We start from the raw sequence: 16,455 nt of genomic DNA, 5'->3' as shown, positions 1-16,455 counted from the left end.
ACCACAAGCCACGGATGCCCAGCTCATTCCCAGCGCCTTCTCCTCCTGATGATCCTGGTGCAGGGGAACCCCTTCACTATATAATCCAGTTCCTCTATTTGCTAAGCATGAGCACGTTAAATAAAACAATATTTCTTACAGAGAAATTGCTAGAACTTTACCTCATTCCACTGTATTCCTATTTGCATTATCTTAATATCTGCTTGCTTATCTCATGGTTTAGAAATGACAGGTGCTAGCGGTCTTTTGTTTGACAGGCCACTACACAAATAACTGTCTTGCCTGAAAGGGCTAATGCACTACTAATGAACAATAAATCAACTTTGATTATAAAGTGTCAGACCAATCAGTTTGCAGTTCAGCTCTATCACAGTCTAGGCCAAGGCAGCTACTCTGTTCAGGCAGGACTCGGGTTTCATCTCTGCAGCCTTATCAATGAAATTTTTTGGACGTAGCCACAGGAGATCACTGAAAGCCCTCTGACAGCAGATTTTCCGCTGGCTGCGAGGACAGAGCCTGCTTTTAGAGACTTCCTAGGCTGCTACTACAATAAATATACAATCAACAAAAGCCATTTCTTTACCAGACAGAAGCACACTCTAATGACATACGCACATGTGCACATGTGTTGTAGCCGTGACTTTTAGAAGCAAACAGAAATGCCTTTCAACTTGGTGTAAAAGATGAGCGAGATGCCTGAAAGCTCCGCACATTAAACACACTTACGAGGGGTTCGATCTGGTAAAAAATAATTTAACAGGCAGGGTGCTTACAGCTCCGGGGGGAGAGGAGGGTAAAGAGCCTCCTCACCTACTACAGCTACTGCACATGCACAAGGCATTCCAGGATTGGGCCCGGGAGCATCAGGCATGAGAGTCAGCTGTGATCCAAATAAAAGAAAAGATTTTTAACATTTAAGTTTATTTATAAAAAAGCAAACTAGCGTACGCAAGTCGCTTTTTATTAGAAATAAACTTCAGCGATTTATTGTAGTTCACAACTCAACACTCACTGCTAGAATAAATCCAGCCGTTTGGTTTTCATAAACAGATCTTGGTCACCCTGAATGATTCACACTTCCTGCCACCAAACTTGTTTTTATTTAAAAATATGAAATGGTAGCGTGTCGAACGCCGGCACACGCACCGGCAGGACTGTGTCGCGTTACCGAGAGGCTTTTCCCTGCCACCAGCACAAGTCACAACTCTCACCGCCTTCGGAAACAAGCTGGCTTTGAAGGAGTTAATTGCAGAGAGGAAGAGTGTATATGCACTTTGCTCTAAACTTACCACCCACTTCCTAAGGGTTCCCTCCTCCCCGCCACCACCACCCTCGAAATTTCAGCTCACTCGCACTGCAACGCTGACACCGAGCCCGGCTGCGCCGAGATCCCGTTACATCCATTTCGCCGGGGTTCACAGCACCAGTCAATGTCAAAAACAAAGCTCACTCACTTAATTTCCCCCTGGTAAATTGACTAGCGAATCCATTCAGCGATCCCGGTTCCTGACATTTAAACCTGTGTTTTATCCGGCTCCGTGCACTTTCCCTCCTTCCTCGCTCTTCTTCCCAACTCCAGCGCTGCGGCACAGCCCGCCCGGCTACGCGCACCCGCGACTGTCACGACAGGCGCCGGGCGACACGCTCCGCTCATCACTTCTGAGAACCCCCGGCGAGTTGCGGGGCGCACACGCTGTCCCTCCCTACCTCCCTCCCTCCTCCTCCCGCGGAGGAGCCGGGACCGCGCGGCTCCTCCAGGCTCCTCCAGGCCGCCACGGCTCTTTCCGCCACTTTGCGCGGGCCTCCCGCCCCCGATCCCCCCGCGGGGCACCCACCTGGGCGGCGGCGGGCGGCGAGCGGCGCGCCGGGCCATGGAGCGGGCTGGCGGAGCGGCGGGCGCGGAGCGGTGCGGAGCCTCCGCGGGCGCGGGCGGAGTGCGGGGCGCGCTGCTCGCGGGCTGCCGCCGCCGCGCCGCCACCCGCGCGGCCCCGCCCTGCGCCGCCGCGCACACCCCGCCCCGGAACGGGGCGCCCCGCGGGCCGCCCCCGCCCCCCGCCCGGGCACCGCCGGCTGGACACCCCCCCGGAGCCCGGGGCGGGGGAAAGCGCCGGCACAGCGCGCTGGCGGCGGCCCGGGGGAGCGCCTCCTGCCCGCCCCGCAACTTTCCCGGCTCCCGCGGAAAGTGGCTGCCGCTCCGCTGCTGTCTGCCCGACAGCTCTGCCGCACAACCCCGCGGTATGGGTATCGGAAAGTAGAACGGAGAATAATAAAGAAACGAGCACAAGGTGCTTCTGACGGGAGTTTGCACCGAAGCGGGGCAGAGCGCCCGGCCTGCGGAGGGGAGCGTCTCCCCTTCTTCCCTCGGCCGCGCCTGGGGACCGGCGGCACCCGAGTCCCCCTGCCAGCCCTGCCCGGGGACACCCACGGCCACACGCGGATGTCTAAGGCAGCCGAGCCTCGAGCTCCGTGCACCGAAAGCCGCTGTGTTTGGGTCTGGGGCACCTCTCAAACGTGCGGTACGCCCAACTCAGAGTAAGCTTCACAAACTCAGGCGGGCGAGCTCCAAGAAATGCTTGTCCAGACTTCACCCAAACTCGACCCCCTGTTCGTGCACTCTGTCTAACCCAGGGATTGCCACAAACCTGGTGCCCTGTTTTCCCTTCCCCAAAAAGCTCCCATCCATAGCATATGCTGAGTTGTATCCCACAGAGATCATCAACTACTTCATCTCAGGCAGCAATATTTGGTAAAAACTCTCCCCCCTATTTCAATTACAGTTTTTTTACCTTTTCACATAGTTTCTGAAGACAAAATTGATGCAGAGAGTAACTCCTCAGTTACTTCACGTGCAAGCACAAGAGCAGACAGAAGCTGCCCTACACCATCCCCAGCAGCACCTCCCGTTATTTGCAGGAGTCGGGGCTGTCAGACAATAGCCCCATTAGTGATGCTGCTGAAGAACCTCACAAGAAGCAAAGACAAAGGACCCAATTTACTGACAACTTGTGATCTGATGTTAAATGGGATGCGATACGGATTGCTTTCCACCCTAAAGTGTTTTCGTGTCAGATAACAAATTTATTAATGGGATTTTTTTCAGGTCACAAAAATGTGACCCCACCCTCTTATGAATATTTAATAAGGGACTAAGGGCATCTTTTGCAAGACCCTAAATCTGCCAGAAACAGCCTACATGAATCAGAAAGTGCCTGCCTCTTAAAGGGGCACGGACGCCCGGAGCAGGTCAGCACAGACAGGGCATGGGAACAGCCAGGATTTATCCTTGTTATATCTGTGCAGAGCTAAGCACACACGTACACACACAGCCCCCGACACACCGGGAGCTCAGCAGTAACATAAACCATAAAGCATGCAACACGCTAGTAATAATTATCACCTGTGCTTAAGAGAAATCCTTCCTGTCCTGGACTTCAAAGTAATCTCGAGGAACTTGGATTGCTTTGGGAAATACACGACAGAATACACAGACTTAAACTTTTCAACAGTTCTCTTGTGGACCACCTCCTCCTTCCTGCTGGATTTCTATGAGAGTTGCTGTGGCAGCGTTCCCAGCAGCCCCGACGGCAAAGGAGAAGCGTTTGGAAGGCTCTGAGTGTTAACACACCCTGACCAACTCTGTAGCCAAAATGAGCAGGGGGCTGCATGCCCAGGCAGTCTCTGCAGATCATCAGGGGATGCTCTACAGATCCTAGCTGGGAAATCTTTTGATCCATCTTGTTTTCCTCAGCAGAAACTTCTCACCCAGACAAGCCTCAATCCTATTCTCACATCATCAGTTCTTCTTTTCCAGTATCACCATAGCCAGGCACACAGCTCAATCCAAGGCCAGTGCCCTCCTTCTGCCCTGGTCACCAGCTCATCACACGCCTGTGAGCCAAGCTCTGCATTACTCTATTTATAAAAAAAAAAGGGATTCTATGAAGCCTACTACTTTGCTCAAGGCATTTCTCTTCTTTCCAGGGGCAAAGAAAAAGTGTAAGGCGTCAATGCAAGCCCAAAGCTGTGAGAGCTACACGTGAAGCAAAAGCACACTCTGGCACTAACAATTCTCCCGAGCCTTGGGCAAGTCACCTAGGAATTTTGGTGGCCCTAGCTATTTTTTATTGTCTCTGATGTTGAGGATGCCTCTTTCTCTGAGAGCTCAGTCTGCAGTGTTCCTGGCCTGGCTTTGCAGTGGCCTGCACAATTTCAAGGCAGTCAATGGCCCCAACATTTCTGCCTCCTCATCTGCAAATTGGGGATAATATGACTTGTTTCAGGATCTTCTATAGACTAATATTTGCAAAACACTTTGAAAATTGAAAGGTGCTGTCTAAGCACTGAGTTCTGGCCACAGAACCTGCAAGCCGTATTTTTAAAGCGTTTTATACCCTTTCATATAAAAGCTTCATACCTGCAAGCTCAGCCAACATCTGCTCTGGGCTAAAAACTTCAGCCTTAGTAACAGAGATGGTAGCACTTGTTAAGCAAGGTCACCATGAAATATAATGCATTTCTAAGCCAGCAAAATATTTTAAAAGACCAAGAAGAACCATAAACTCCCACTTTAATTCCATTCAATTACAAAGAGTCATCACAGACAGAGACCATCAGACAGGGATATTCAAAACAGAACACATAAAGTAATACATTAAAAATAACTGGGAGAGAGCGTGGCAGGCTAGAAGGTTATTTGGCACTGTGTGCCCATGGGATCTGATCCATATTAGGTGGTGGTATCTTTCACCTAGGTGAAAGAAAATTATCACTGGATACTAAGCGCTAAGGTCCAAGTGAGAGGAATAGATCATGAATTACGACAAGTATAGCGGAATAAATGATTTTGCTATGCCATCATTTTACATGTACACTTTATTCACAGACTTTTGCAGGTACCTCTCCATGCAGAGACCTCAGACTTGCCTACAGAAAAGCCTCAGCTGCCTGCAGGGCAGAGAAGAAAAAAAGAAAAGACATCCACAGAGTGCAATCTTCCCTAACCAGAGTCAACCTGCCCCAAATGAGTCAATTTTATGTCTAGTCCTAATACGAGGCAATTTCTACCTAAAACAGCAACACATCTGCACTTAGTCCTTGAGATGTTCTCCTGAGCAGGCACGGCCAAACAGGTCCCACTTTGCACTCTGGCAGCTGGTAGTGGGCCAAACCCTGTGCCCTGCTTCCCAAACAGGAATCTGGGAGCAATTCAGCTGGATTTAGGTGCCAGTGCTTCCGTGGCACAGAGGAGCCCACGCGCCCAGCGGGGCCACGCCAAGCCTGGCAAAGGCAAGTGCCAAACCAGGCTGCTCACACTCGGACCGCAGCCATGGGCTGCTGAAAAACCAAACTGCTGCTTGCAGTTCTGAGGGAAAAAGGCCATCTCGGATACTATTCCCACTCCTGGATCCCCAGGCCCATTTTTGTGGGGTTAAATCATATTTTCCTGTTTTGAGAATGCTTCATTTTCCCTTGTTGCTGTTTGAAAGACCTACAAAAACAAATGGGGAAAACAACTGACTAAACAGGAAACAGTGAAACTTACAACCCACAAAGTGCTGAGAAAAAGGACAAAGTAAACAGTTTTTTGGGTCATTTTTAATAATCTCAGCTAATGCCCTCGTGGTAAAATATCTTCAGGCAGAAATGTGATTTTTAGGCTGATGGTGTCTAACAAAACAGAACACCAAAGCAATTAACATTTCAGTAATCCTTGTGTCTCTGTTACTGTTCTTTTTTTTTGATGTGAAACTGTCATTTTTCTTACTAGCCCTGCAAATTCTGCATGAACAAGGCTCTTTAAATCCTCTCAGTGTTGTACAATGGTTTAAATTTCACTTCATGGCATGCTTTAAATTACCATTCACATCTTCATTTAATGCATCATTTTATAATGCCAGTGTTACTAGTTAATTTATATATACACAGCAGGATGTGTCAACATTCAGGTGAGTTATGAATATGATTGTACAGGAGTTATGGAAGACATTTCAGCAAAATTATGGTTCCCTCTAAACATAAAAATATTAATAATGAATCAAACATCACAGGTAAACAACAAATTTTATATAATTGCTCCCCCCCATGCTTCTAGATAAATAAATAAATAAGTATGGCATCATTTTTGCTGTGCATTCATATTTGATTGATCTTAATAAATTGCCATCTCCTTTCCTAATAAACTGTAATCTCTTGTTTCCGCCACAAAGTAAAATTTATTAGCACACTCTTCTACCAGCAGGTCTGCATCACTCACAACACAGTGTGCAAATTGTTCCACGTATGCTTGGGCATTATTCATAATTTATTTTTCTGCCCCAAAGTACACAATATATTGAGAGGTAATCACCACTAACTGTTCTCAGTTACTTTCCTTAATTATGTGAGATGACATTTATGTCACGTACAGTAGAGGAAATGCTGCAGTTTCCACTAAAACTCTATTTTTTATATTTTTTTTTGCCATGGGTTGAAACACAGTGTTCACACAGAGAAAACCTTCTTAGGACAGGAAAGACTGGAGGTGGTATCTGGTAGGAGATGGGAACACCTCCACTTGAAAAGAACAAGCCCTGTCTACCAAAATAACCCACTGGGCATGACAACAGCGATGGCTCCGAGAGGAAAAGTAGGTGTTTTGTCGTGATGTTAAAGTTGCCATGGCAAGAAAAAAAACCACAGAATGAAACATCAACAAAACAAATGTCAATCAAACACATTCTTGCCTGTTAAGTATTAACCAGTGAACTCCTGGCCACCCCAGAGCATCTCCTGCCCGGTGTCCCAGTGTGGGTGGAGGGCTGGAGCCATCCCAGGGTCCCCAGGTGGGTGTTTGGGGCTGGATCAGCCCAGTTTGGGGCTGGTGGGGAATGCACTGCTGGAAGCACTGCCCTCTCCTGGTAATCTGCCTCTCTCATCAGGAGACTGAATGCTTCACCTCACTCACAAAGGATCTCTCTAAAAACCCAGGTCTGCTTCCACAACAACCCAACCTACACACACAAATGTATCGCCAGAGATATAAATTACAATAAAACTGATTAGCTACGGGTCCCTTTAGGTAGTAACACCTATCAAACCATTGTGCTCTCAGTCCAGGAGTGCTGAGTTCTGTATTCTGGTACTCCTGTGAGAACACCCTCTATCACCACTGGGCATTGTCATTTTTCACTCACTCTGTTGGGAACATGTATCAGAGTATTTTCAATATATTTCAATAAAACACCTTCTTAGCAGTAATGGGCCACTGTTCCCATTTCAGTGGTCCCTAAGGTTTCATGATACAGTTTATTTAGCTGGCTCACAGCTCCAAGTTTTCTTCCAATATTCAAAAGCTATTTTTATTTTTTTAAAGAAGGCAGCCAAGGGAAAAGCTTTTTCTCTTCTTTAAAAAGCAGAACAGTTAAGTTGATACACACAACAAAACAACCCAGATTATTTCCTAAAGAGGTGTGTAGTCAACAGCCCTCGTGTTAGATAGGAGTGCACAGAAAAGCTGCGACACTGCTGGTGCTACAGAGGGATGGAGTTTGGAAGCAGCACTGGGATCTCTGCTCCTGCTAGAAAAAGCTCTGTGACTTCAGGAATCAAATGCACATGGAAAAAGAGCTTTTTAGGAAGCAGGGCTTGGTGAGGATGTGTCCTCATGACCACCACCCTCTGAGCCACAGTGTGCTGCTTCTCCTCCTCCTCCTCCTCGCTGTCTCTGGGTCAGGAGCAGCCCCTCAGTAAGCCCAGCAGGATGGGGAACGGGAGGGGAGGAGGAGGTGCTGTTGTTTTGGGAAAACAAGGCTGCCGGGCAGGAGAAGCCCCAGCCTCAGCACAGCCATGCCCTGGCCTTTGGCCACGTCAGTCATTCTGATGGCGCACATCTGGTTTCACAGGGGCGAGACGCAGGCAGCCGCGCTGGCTGAGCAAACAGCCCGGCCACAGGGCTCTGCTCCCGCTCCCTCGGGCTCATCCCGCCGGCTCAGAGGCCTTTGTGCATCACTAAGCAGGGCTCACTGCCTGCTCTGGGCTTTTCCTTTGTACTTCGCTCCAGCCCTTCACAGCGCAGTGCCACAACCTATCCCTTCATTCCAAATAAACTGGCCCAAACTCAAGGACAGGGCTCTCCCTCCTGCTTCCCTTCTCCAGGCATTGCAGCTCCTGTCTGTGAGCAAGGGTTATGACCCATCAACATTTCCTATCCAAATCCAGCTGCTGCTTATTCTGATCCTTTCCCCTCCCCTCCCCTGAGCCACAAGAAAAGGGAGGATGCTGAGAGGCAGCAGGTCTTGGAGCTGGAGAGGATGTGGTGTGGCAGCCAGGACCTGCTCCTTTGCTGCACCCAACAGGGCAAAAGATAAACAAGTAAATAAAATCATTTTTCTGTGGTCCCTTAAAGATAAAAAAATTCTCTTCCTGTAACAAGAGAAATCCCTCTAATAAGTCTAAAGATTTTGGTTTGGAAAAGCACAAACTTGCTGCAAAGTGTGTAACAGGAGAGGAATACTGCAAAAATTGATCTCTGGAAGGAGACAAAAATTCTCTGCCCTCAAACTCATCAGCTTCTGGGGTGGAGGGTGGCAGCAGCTTCACCACACAGAGCCCTGAAGGAATTCAGGACACCTGAGGCACCAAATCCTTCACTCGACTGAAATTGCAGGGTGATTAAGCAGAGAGAATGTAACTATCCAAACTGTAATTTGGCCAGCACAATGGATTTAACACCCCTATTCTTGGGAGGAAAAAAAAAAGTACTGTATTTGAAGTTCAAAATCTAATTAACTATTTGAGAAAAAGAATTCTGTTTTTAAAAGAAAATTCCTAACAATATAAAGAGAATTAGTGCCAAAGTTTTTGAAGAACTGCATAAAATGGTATGAAAAACGTATGATATTGTAATAATAGGAATGACTGGATTTGCTCAAATGTTCCTTATACCTTATAATACAAGAATAAAATATAGTGTAAATCCTTCTATCTACGTAAGTTCCCTGTACAGAAAAATCTCTCCTTTAATAGGTTTACACCTTTAACATGTATTAGTTTGGAAAAGTCCTAGGGTATAATTACACATCTTGGCTTGGCATATTAATAGCTGTTCCCTTCATTTACTGATTTCTTTTACTGGTCAATTTGCTGTTTTACTACATTGCTCTTACAGCTGGGCTTCCCCCCTGTGCTGGGAAGGGCAGAGGGGCCGAGCTGGCCACGGGCTGTGTGTGCTGCCTTGGGGAGGTGGCTTTTGGTACCTTGAACCTGGCCATCTGCACGAATGATGCTCGTCTGGGATGTGGCATTTGCATCCGAGTTTGCCAGCAAGCTGCAGGTCACAGGCAGCAGCAAGCAGAGCTGCCCTCACTTCCAGGAAAATCTGTGCAGAAATTCACTCTACAGGCCCTGGAGAGAACGAGCCAAGCAGGGCTTCTCCAGGGCTTAGGGGCACCTTGTTGGTGTCCCTCCAGTGCCCTGCTGCTGCCCAGGCTCCCACGGCATTTCCTCCCACATCCCCTCTGCCACCTCGCATCGCTCAACTCCTTCCTTGCTCCAGGATTTTGCTGTTGTCCCAGGTTTTGCTCTCTGCTCCCCTGGGCTCCATCCCTATTGCTCCTCCTCACCTTCTTTCTCCCTATGGCTTGAGAGACATGGAGAGATGCTCCCCTGGGACAGGATGCTCCCCTGGGACAGGATGCTCACCTCGCTCCATCACACACCTGGGAAAGGACCATTTTCCCTCTGATGGACAAGGGACACACCTAATGATCTGTGTGCTACCACTCTCCACAGGCTGCCTTTGCACCTCTCAGCTCCAGACTCACAGCAAAGTTCACATTTGCTGAGCTGCTGTCCAGTTTCTACAGGTTTTTCGACAGTTTAAGAGTTTTCTTGTGTTATAGTGGAGCCATTCAGTTAATGGCTTCTCAGCACTGCCATTATAAACCAGAACTTTTCAGGTGTTTATTACTCAGCTTTAAAAATTGGCTCTATGCTGAAATTTGGCAAACGAAGTGTCAGCCTAGGAGAAAATTTTATTTTTTGCCAGTTTTATACTCTAAAAAAAAAAAAATGACCCCACTTTGGCCTCCATAAAAACGCAGCTTTTGCTGCCTCAATGACACTGGTGAAGTAACAAGTCAATATTGTAATAGTGCCAGCAGAACTGAGTGATTTAATGCCTAAAATTGCTTTGAAGGTGAAGAGTGCTATTGAGCTGCTAATTATTAACTATTATTACTGATCCTGCCGCACAACAAAGATGCAAACAGAAAACAGAGGGAATATGAGACATCACTGAGAAAACAAGGCAGGATGGGAATGAGGGTCCAGTGCTGAACACAGAGGAGCTGCAAAACAAGAGTCAGGAGTCTTGGCAGGGTGGGATCCTCCAGCCAACACAAGAAGAATGAACTGATATGGAAATATTATTTTTCGTTTTCCAGGACAGTATTTCAAACACAATTAAAATACAAATGACACAGTGTAGCTTGCTCCATGCCAAAGCTAGCAACGGTGTGGGATCAAAATCAGCTCTAAACCAAGCTGAACTGAGGTCAGTAGGAACCTCATATTGCTCAGCTGAAGCCAAGAGAAACTTTGCCATTTAATCCAACGTGTAGAAGACAGAGCCCTGAAGGTGCTGAGGACAGGTGACCTTGCCTCAGCTGCCCAGCAGTCAGATATCCACACAAAAATGGGCTGGGAATTTCAAAGATCCCAAAAGACTTACATCCTCTGAATTTTCAGGATTCTTTCAAATCCTGTACACACAGGAATAGCAGCATTTGAATCACACACCCCAAAATCTGACCTAGGCTGATCTGACTTGGCTGTGTGGAGGGAAATGTGAGTGATCACCACTCTGAACATGCCCAGCCACTCACTCCACCGTGTCCCCTTCTGAGGGGACTGTGGTTCTCTAGCAGAAAGGTGACAGAGTGAGTATTTTGCTTTGAGGACCAGGAGTTGAGTGAGGCCAGGGCATGCTGCCATTTGGAATGTGCTGTACCAAAGCAGCCATGAAAAGTCACCGGGGCTGCTTTCAAACACAGTAAAAAAGAAAAAAAACCAACCAATTTATCTTTCTGGAAACTTTCTGCTTGTCTAAGTGGCAGCTATTTAAATACAATTAACAAGCAAATGATTTTAAAATTACAATACATTTAGTAAGGCAGCATCACAAACAATTTGCATCTCATTAAAGTGTTTGAAGCTGCAGAATCAACCTCCCAAAAGGGCTGCACATCAAGTGGGAAGCACAGTCACAGTCAACAGCTTCTGCACTGCCCTGTGGCACTGGAGACACAGTGGGAGGACAGCAAGGGGGGCTCAGTGTCCAGCTGAGCCCCTGGCTGGGCCACCCCCATGGGGAGCTCTGGCCAGGGCTCTCAGCCCAAGGACGGATGCCACAAGCCACAGCCTTGCTGGAAGTGGGTGTAAAACGAGGAAGGAAGGAAGGAAGGAAGAGGGTGTGTGTGTCTGCGTGTGTGCATGTGGGATGGGCACTTTTTAATGTACATTCGTGAACAAAGAGTTTAAAGAGATTTCAAGCCACTTACTCAGCTATATATATATGTAATTAAAAGTTTATAGATTACCCTGCCACAACCTTCTGAGATTACTGCCAGGTTTGGACACACATTAATTCTCAGGAACCTCCTGCAGAACAATCCCATACCGACGTGTGCAGCAGGAAAAGCCTCAGAGAAGTAACAGTTTTAAATGATTCCAATTCACTTTCAACTGTGGTTTACTGTGGTGGCTCCATTTAACCTGGAGGATTCAGGAGCACTTCCCAGATCACAGACCACCTCCCCTTGTGCCTTTGGCTTCCTTTAGAAAGCCAGGCTGATGTGCCAAGCCCTGCTGGATCCATCCTAGGATACAGGTTTGCTAAGCAAAATTCCAAATGGGTACCTGTGTGGGCCAGGGCTGCTGGTTTTGCTGTCAGTGCAGCTCCTGCCATACAAGACCCTTCTGTTCTGGCCCACAGAAAAGAATGACCTGATAGGAGGCTGGTGGGAAGCTACTGCTGATGGGTGGGAAGGAATGTACGCAAGATCTCTACAGGTGATGCATGAACTAATTCCTAGATGAGTGAGGAATGCAGCTAAACAGCCTTAATTTCACTTATCAGGAGACTTGAAGGTGAGGATGCCCACAGGAGAGGATGTACCTGAATAAGTCACTTCTCACAATCACTCTCAAAGCTGACATTGCCAGCACTGACCTACACTCCAACCAAACCTTTAACCAAAAAACATGCTCCAAAGCACTGCACGAACCAAAAAGGCACAAACAATACCTTCTCTGGAGTTCAGCCCAAGTTCTGAAACAACCTGCCACTTGCCGTGCCTCTGCCTCCACGCTGCACATGACAATTGTTGAACACTGCACAGCACAGTCACACACAGCGCTGGCAGGGGACAGCGAGACAAGAGCTTACAATTGAATCTGCAGAGGAAATTCGGGTAAGTTGAATTATCCATCTGGAAGCTGGCCAAGAGCTGGGACTAGTCCCAGAAGGAGCGATGGGTTTTGCTCTTCCTTTGAAAGGCAGCGCCTCTGAGCTGCCCGTGGCTCTCGCTCGCTGCTCCTGCAAGAGCAGGGCCAGCACATCCTCTGTGCTCCACCCAGGGATCCTGTCCTGCTGCTGAGTGGTGACAAGGGGCTGAAGGCACTGATACCCTGCAGTGCCTCTGCAAGCGGTGTGGCAGCTTGAGCCTGGGATGCCCAACAAAAAGTGAGATGGAAAAAGGAACTAGTAAGAAAAACTACAGGTAAAAGCAAACCAGTTATCATCAGTTGCATTCACTGCTCTGGGCACTGCACACCAGAGAAGCTCCAGAGCCCTTTGGGTGGTTCTCTGGCGTCGTCACAACCAGCGTGTGTCACCCCAAAACTTCCTGCCCAGAGATGCCACCAACTATTGACACAGGCCTTGTGTGCTTCTTTTTCAGACCTGTGGTTTTGTAGTTCGTCAAAACAGGATACTATTTAAATGTACAAAGTTACGATTTAAACAAAGGTGAAATAGTTACTGCTGTTTTAGCAACCAGACATCAGGCTCTGCTCAAGCACACACTTTTTTTTTGTTTTTAAAAGCCCTCAGTCCTCTTTGCCAGCACGCTCTCCCTGCAAACCTGGATGCGAAGACAAGTGTCTAAGCAAAACAACACTCACTTTCTATGAATTACTGAACATGTGTAATTCATTTATCTGTAATATTGTGCTAAACTCAGCTCCAATTAAACAAACGAAAACACCTGCTTAGCACACATAGATCTTTCCATACCTCAGGGGAAGACACATCAGTGTGCTCTGTAGTACAATCTGGCTCAGAAGCCTACACTAACAATGCAAATCTGGGATTTTTCTTTTTTTTTTTCTCAAATGCACATAGGCAAGGAGATAAAAAAAATACAGACAGAGATTTTGGGGATGGAGTATTTGTGTTGGTATTTTTATCTATAGCACGTGCAGTTCTGTGATATTTAAGTGCTCACTGGGGGCTTCTCATGGGCAGCTGCACCTGAGGGCATGCAGCACTCCAGGGAGAGAAGTGGGATAATGAAAACTTTAAAACACACTTAACTGGCCCCAGATATTATGATACTGTAAAACTACCAAAGAGACCTCGTGTTGACAAATTTATTGAGCTGGGGAGAAGAAGAAGTTTCCTTTTCTTGCTTTGCTTCTGGACCATAGGCATCCAGCAGCTCCATGGGACCTCCCTGTTGTACCCCCACATAAACGGGTCAGAAACACAGTGACACACAGTGAAAATGACAGTGACACACTGAACAGGGACACCCCAACACGGGGCTGAGACCATCCCTGGCACCCCAGGTGTCCCAGCAGCAGAAATGAGACACAGCCTCATCTGACACACGTTTTGGACCAACAGAGGGGTTCCTTTTGGGGTGCCTTGGAAAGAGGGGGGCCAGGGCTGGTTTGGGAGCCTGGGTGCAGCAGCTGCCATCAGCAGAGCCTGCAGCCTGCCAGATCCCCTACACTTAACTCATTTCCTATTCTCTACTCACTGCCTGCAGACAATAGGCTGTCAATCAGATCCCCACCAGAACATTTACAATTATCTTCCCTCTCCTGCACCTCAGCATGGCCCCGTAAGCGGCTCCATCCCAAACTCTTCACACATGAGCCATTTGCAACTCTTCTGTCGCCAAAACTGCCCTGACTCCAGAGAAGGGTTAGGAAATTGAATTTCCTCGTGTTTTCAAATAAAAGTACTGCGGTGGCAAAGCACAGAAGCAAAAGAGCAGGCTTCCTACAGGTGTGAGGCAAAAGCAACGAGGAATGGAAAAACTGCCCCAGTAATTATTACAGCATTCTCGGCAAGGATGAAGGCTGTTTACTGCCTTTTTTCCCCCCTTTTTTTAAAGCAAAATCAAAGTTACAAACTGAAAGGGTTTTTTTAAATTATTTTTGTTTTGTTTTTCTTCCCCTTTTTTTATTTAGGACAGGATGGTCCTCTCTGCTCACTCCTGCAGAATTAGCAACAAACCACCACCACAATTGTGCAGCTGGCCTTGTGACCATTGCTGAGTTCTCCCAGAAGAAATTGGTTTGTTTTTCCTCTGGGTAGACACAGCTGAGTGAAGGACTCAAAATGAGCACACTTTCCAAGTAAAAAATAACAGTGATGCAAGTCATAACCATACCTTCCCTTGTAGTGGCAGTTGCTGACAACGTGATTTAAAAATATCTGAACTATGTTCTGCATGATGTTAATGCTCTTATTCCAGAGAGAAATCTCCAATACCTTCGGGGCACTTTCCAAACACTGAAGCCTGAGAAACTGTCCAGGATGGGCCCACTCCTAAGAGCACTGAAATCATTGCCATTGCTAAATTAGGAGAAAATCCGTACAGTCATCACTCACTGCACTGTGACTTCACTGATTTTCTGCTCCACTGTCTGCTCAAGGGTCAGCATGGTTAACAGCAAGGAGATATTCCCTCTCCTATTAATTGATCTGGACACATCTTTGATGGCTGTCAAACAGAAAGGTAACTAGTGACATCATGGCTTTTTTTTCCCCCCCTTTTACTTTTTAACTCCTGCACAGAAAATTTCTACAACCTTCTCTGATGAAAAATAACCTGTGTGATATTTCCCCTCTCCTTTAAAATGTTTATCCTGCTCCGAATCTGCAAAGTGTGATATCATCAAGGAAGGTCAAGCTTCACAGGAGCTAATGACTCTGCTGTGTGCTCCCTCCACTTTGAAAAGACGAACAATAGTCCCTCAAGTGCTGCTGCCAGTGGCACAGCAGCAATTCACCATGGAGGGTGAGAAATCTGAAATTAAAATAAACTGCTTAAAACCTGCAGATAGAGAGGGGGGATGCAGGAGAGAGAATAAAACGGGACAATCTCTGAACCCAATCAACAAAGCACTCATTGTTCCAGTTTAAGGCAAGGAACACAGCAATAAATATTGAGCCAAGGAAGTTAACCTGTATCCACAGCCTTTGAATAAACACCAAAGCTGAAAGTAAAATCCATGCCAGGCCTTTGGCTCTTGCCAACTCGTGCTTTACTCCTTCTTGCTTGGCTTTGTTTTTTACTTTTGGGGATTTTCTCTGCCTTCTCTCCTGTTATTCATACCTTCCTGTAGGAACCCCTTATCACACAGCAAAAGGACAAACAGAAGGAACTGCCAGCGCACAAATAAACTCAGTGGTGCTCTGTAAATCTACCTGGCTGCAGGTAACTGGGGAGAAAAGGGCTGGGAAATCCAGGGGTCCACAGCCCCTGTGAAGCCAGGGAAGTCCCCAGCTCCTTCCCACACCCCTTCTCCCCACGGTGACCTGATGCAATCCTGCAGACCTCTCTAAACACCAAATCCAGCCCAGTGTTTACCCTGCAGGGTAGCACAGGCAAAATGAGGCATCTCTGCAAGACACAGGCACCTTCATCTCTCTTACAGAAGTTTGAGCATTCAGCTCTTGATCTGAGCACAAATAAATGTCCTGGTTAGTTCTCATTTTTCCTCAAGTGGTTTATCCACTCCTGTGCCAACACCTCAGCCACTGATACAGGTTTTCACAGCAAGTATTAATTCTGGCTTCACTTTTAAATCACATTTTCTTCATTTGAGCATATTATATTCCACAGAACCAGGCGTGAGCATCATGCAAAAGGCATTCTGGTCCACGGTTGTGAATACAGCTGTGTAGGCAGAGGAATATTTGTTTTCCAAGTAATTTGTGCACATTCACAAAATTACAGCTGTCTGCAGTTCTCCCGAAATATCTGTCCTGATGTTTACAAGCCATAAAATATAATCTGCCTTTTCTACAGTTCCAACCAGTAAAATTAGTAATTTATATATTTATATGTACATCATTATTTTTCTTACAGATTGGCTACTCCCCATTACATAGTGCCTATGTTTTTTTTTCCCCAATGAAAGATGGGAAATGGTTCACAAGAATTTCTGATTTTTGCCTTT

General features: G+C 47.0%; 1 protein-coding gene across 6 annotated transcripts in view; it reads right to left on the bottom strand.

The window, feature by feature from the left end:
• Positions 1-16,455, bottom strand: part of FOXP1 (forkhead box P1) — a 218,312-nt gene that overhangs the window by 84,497 nt on the left and 117,360 nt on the right. Inside the window, exon 1 of one of the 6 annotated variants that reach the window (XM_058031761.1) lies at positions 1,836-1,884. The exons of 4 other annotated variants lie outside the window; for them this stretch is intronic. The gene's annotated coding sequence lies outside the window, so the exon portion shown is untranslated. Of the gene's footprint in view, positions 1-1,454; positions 1,508-1,835; positions 1,885-16,455 lie in introns of those variants that run through there. One more of the 6 variants, XM_058031762.1, reaches the window with a different exon arrangement.

Source organism: Melospiza georgiana, chromosome 11 (assembly GCF_028018845.1).
Source record: "Melospiza georgiana isolate bMelGeo1 chromosome 11, bMelGeo1.pri, whole genome shotgun sequence".
NCBI lineage: Eukaryota > Metazoa > Chordata > Aves > Passeriformes > Passerellidae > Melospiza > Melospiza georgiana.
The sequence above is the reverse complement of the archived record's forward strand: the minus strand, read 5'-3'. Positions and strand labels throughout refer to the sequence as shown.